This window comes from Stegastes partitus, unplaced genomic scaffold, assembly GCF_000690725.1.
Source record: "Stegastes partitus isolate 25-593 unplaced genomic scaffold, Stegastes_partitus-1.0.2 Scaffold1589, whole genome shotgun sequence".
In the NCBI taxonomy this organism is placed as follows: domain Eukaryota; kingdom Metazoa; phylum Chordata; class Actinopteri; family Pomacentridae; genus Stegastes; species Stegastes partitus.
This window is the reverse complement of record NW_007579320.1, coordinates 81,918-86,806: the sequence shown is the minus strand read 5'-3', so window position 1 is coordinate 86,806 and position 4,889 is coordinate 81,918.

Here is a 4,889-nt window from a genome sequence, read left to right as displayed (position 1 = left end):
TTAATGGGGTTGTTAGCGCGCCCTTGGAGACAAGGTGGACTGTGATGCAATAAGTGATCTGGCCGGGCCGAGGCGATAAATGAAATAATCTCCGGGATGAATGACGTGGTGAGCCCGTGATGCTGCACCACAGGGCAGATTATTTAGACTCCAAGTAGTATCTACCTTTGTTTATTTCATGTATTTATTTCTTCGGACATATGTGGTTTTGTTTTTCTTTTGTGTTTCTTTGCCTACTCTCATCAATGTGTGCATGTATAGATCTTGCTGCTCTGGCAATCGTTGAGATTCAGGTTTTCTCAGCTTGTCTTGCAGGTACTCTTGATGAGTGTCGGCCCTGTTTTCCCACAAAAGTCGTCAGATCATCTCTGCTGTGTGTCAGTACAGGTGTAGATAGATTATGGTGTATTTGTTTTCACTTTTTCTCGCACTTCTTTGGACTGTACACTTTTCTTTTTCCCTCTTTCAGGTCCAGCAATATGACATGTAACTCAGTAAGAATCCAGCATCCAAAATAAATAAAACAGAATGAATACATACATAAATAAAGACAAATCAGACTATCAAGAGGGGCCTTACATTTGTAAAGCTCCCCTTGGCAAAGTAAATCTGTTCAGCACAGCATTCAGGTCATCATTCTGCTCGCTATGATGCTGGACCGGACACGTTAAAAAAAAAAAAGAATCCAAGTATCCTCCCTCCTACGATGTCGGTATTCGACACAATCATCGATTCTGTCATTTAGCATGTTTACTGTCGGTGTGGGTGTACAGCATCTGTTGGAAAGGTGTGTAGGTTGGCGTTTAACGGCTCGTTTAACAGAGAAGTTGTCCTTCAGGGGCCGCACCACACAATCTGTACCTTCTGTAGGTTTCTGAAATCATCAGGATGAAGCAATAGTGAAATACAGTTCACACTGACCAGGCTGAATAGATCTGACAGAGAACAAGGATTTCTTTTCTTCTTTCTGCATGAATTGTTTCTCCTCGAAGCCGGCTGCAGAAAAGACTGAAGTGTTTATTTTCAGAAGCCAGACGGTTTTAAATCTGTGACATTCATCCCGACCATTCAGCCGCTGAGCATGTAAAGCCTGATTGAAAAATATTTGTTGGATGTGACCCTGTCACTGTAACCGAGGCTACCTTAACTGTTGTGGACCGTCTCTTCCTTTCACTGGATTTTAAAAAAAAAACTTATCCTTCACTAGACCGTGACATGTCTCACAGCATCAAGTTGTTTTATTCATGTCTGACATCACCTGTATATAGTCTGTGTTTAGAAAAAAAGAGCTGCACATCAGATATCGATGTGTTAATTGAATTGATTTTGCCGTTTTGCTAACAATAACAAAAAGGATTCACGTATTTTGCAGCCTTTCTGGTCGTCTGTTCGCCAGTAGGACGTTTCAGAAACCCTCGCCGGAGTAAGAAACAAGAAGAACACAGCTTTAGATGATTGTTCTGTGTTTTGTTATAGTTGTAATGCTGCACAGGGAGAGCCAATATCGTGCTGTGTGGAGTTACAGCTCACCGGGTCACCTCAAGGGAGGATGAATAATTGCCTGTTAGGTTGGACTGTGGAGGGATTGCATTGGAATGAACTCCCCTCTGCAGCTCTGTGCACCAAATCTAGGATAAGCGACCAACGAGAATCCAATGGCTGGAGTGCAGGAGGACCCACTCGATCCTGCACACTTGAGGGGGCAACAGCATCCTGAATGAGCTGTGGACAGAGGAGTGAAAGAGCCGGAACATCGAGTGTTTGTTCAGTAATTTGTGCTGCTGTTCTATGAATCAGGCAAAGTGTAATAAAAGATGGAAATTCTGCAGCCATGTAATACTTTCTTCATCACCACCGAGAGGTAAATGAGATAATTTCAGCAATGAACGTGACGGGGCACAGCGCATGAGCCACTGGATATGAAGTGTTTTATTAAATCCTGGCAGAACTGAGATTGATTTACCAATTACATTAGAATAGATTTTACTGTGTTCTTTCAACCTAATGCTCTGAATGTCGGATCTTTTCCTGCAGGCGTGTTTGCTGCTCCTACAGAAATACAAAGTCGTTCCAATTCTCATTTCCTGCCTGTGAATATATAATAATACAGTCTACATACCAGTTCATCTGACGCAGTATGACAAGGAACTTTGGGTTTCTTATTTCAAGCCTGCGCTGCATGTGGATGTCAAGATGTAAATCGAGCTCGGGTCCATCAGTAACGCGAGATTGCGCTGTCAGATCACTAAATGCTACCTTTATTGTTGTCCCTTTTCTAATTTCCAGCGCTCACATTTCACTCCGCGGCTGCTTGGGCCGCCACGTATTTTTAGCTCCGAGCTCCGTTTTGCATCGATTGTATCTGCTCTTGTGTTTTCGTGTGGGCAACTTGGAGGAGAGCCACGTTCCTCTGGCCCTCCGTTGTCCTTGAGGGTGGCATGTCATTATGTGCTCCTCATATTCCAGCCCGAGGATATAAAAACCCGAAGCGGTGTGTTTGGATGCACGTCATGCCCGTTTTGCTTAATTGTGGCATTAAGATTCAACATATGCACTGGTGTGTGTGTGTGTGTGTGTGTGTTTAGCTGCACATGCAAACATCATGTGCATTCCATCACCATTAAACAGACGTATTGTTTGTGGCTGATGAGAATAGCGCACACACATGCACACGGGATGATAATAGAATCCAGCAGCTTGTACACAGGATGCAGATATGCAAGAATAGAAACAGCATCATGTTCCCGACTGATTCCCAAAGGCACAGCGATATCTGGCATCATCAGCATCACAGATACTAAAACAATTTCCCTCCTCCCATGTCTGCTTTCTCCTCTCTCCTCCTCCTCCCCGAGTCGTGTCGTCCCATTTGCATCCCAAACTCCCGAGCAAGGTAGCGGAGGTCTGATTCGCTGTGCCACAGATTGCACCAACTCATAACACGCTGATCCGAAGTGACACGCGGAAGTCTAACACACGAGCGTTGCTAAAATAAAAACAGATGACCCTCTCTTTGTGCTCTTTCACCACTTTCCTTCGCTGCGGTTGCCTTTTCAGCTTTCATTGCCAGTAATCTGACCTGAAACAGCCTTCGGAGCTCAGATAATGATTTTTCCACTCGCTCCCCCTCTCTTGTTCCTCGTCCCATCTCCGGTGGCTGCTGCTGCTGCTGCTGCTTATGGTCTGCGGTGTTTGTGTGCATGCTGATTATGCACGAGGACCTATCCATAAGTGACCTCTCGTGCACGGGCTCATCACTGTGTCCTCCCTCTGCATGCATCAGACGTGTTTATGCACAAGGGAGCAAGTTTTAAAAACGCTGCTTCCATGAAGACGCACTTCTAGGGCACTAGCTGTGAACAAGGAGTCCATTGAGCGGTGCGGTAAGAGGAGGGGCAAGTCCTGGCATTCGGTCTGGCATTCGACAGGGGGCTGATCAAAGGCTGGGAGACAGAACGAGGGGCTAATGGGAGATATGCATGGCTGAACAGAACTGGGCATGTGTAGTGTCGGGGTTGTTTTGGGCGCCGGACAAGAGTGTTTTCATCGTTAGCTTCCTAACGTGTATATAGCTAATGGTTGCTTCTTCATCCCACTCAGGTGTTGGTTCCTGATCCACAGGAAACATACAAACACACTCAAAGCAATAAGTAACCTGTGAGTTCTGCTCACATGACACTTGGCTGATTCCCAACTCTGTGTATGTTCAGATCCCCTCCTTCTAACTTTGTTGACGTCATGCTTTGTTTCTCACACGAGCATTTCCATTTTCTGCTTTCTGTGCTCCTCTCCCTCTAAATGTCCTTTTCACTCCATCTGCCGTTATCTCGACGACGGCCTATCGAATCGCTTTCATCAAATCTTTATTCTCTCTGTGTCTGATCTCCCTGGAATCATTTGCTGCTTAATCTAATTCACATACCGTGCAGACGCCGTGTAAACGCATCGGCGATAATATGGGCTGTGGCACAATATTCCAAGTAGGTCAGAGCACGTCCACGTTACGCAACTCGCGAACAGGGTTTGACCGCGGCCGCCGAGACCTGACCGCCGAATGACCGCCCTGCAGTCACAGTGACCTGGGCTTCCATAGGAAATAAATAAACAAATAAAGCAAACAACTCACAAACAAACAAACAAGCCCACAAGAAGGACGAATGGTGAGCGCTCGTTATTTTGGTTTCTCTTTTTCCACATATCAGTTGTTTCAAGCCGCTCCACTTGGAGACTGGTGTCAGCGTGATGATGGTACAAACAAGCTGCAATGTGCACGGTACATATGTACATAACACCAGTCTGACACCTTCCTCTGTTTAAAGCCAGCGCAGCATGTAATCCATATGTTCTCATGACAGAGGCAGCACAAGGCCGGGTTTGGGGGAGAGTGGGTGTTTCCTCTGATTGCGCTGTCTAAATATAAACCTGTGCCCTTACATAATAACCGAGTCTGTGTGAGAGCAGCAGTGATCAATGCCAGCAGGTCCTGAACGCTATCAGCTCCGGTGGAACATGACGTGCACAAGCAGCTGCAGAACTCTGACTGGCTTTTCAGATAAACTCAACCCAGAAAGATAAATATGAGCTGCTTTTCTTTCTAGGTGACATGCATTCACCTGATTATTATAAAAAAAAGTATTCACCCCCATTGGATGTTTTCCCTTTTTAATGCTTTTAAACATTGAATTATGGTGCATTTAATTTGACAAGAATTTACAAAACGACTTAAGCGATTGTAATATAAAGAAAGCTGTATCTGGAAGGTTCAAGAAAACGTCCAAATCATTAAATATCTCCTAGAATGCATTGACATCCATCATGCATAAATCTGCCTAGAACAAGTTGTCCTCAAAAACCGAGCGATCAAGCAAGAAAGGGACTAATGAGGGAGG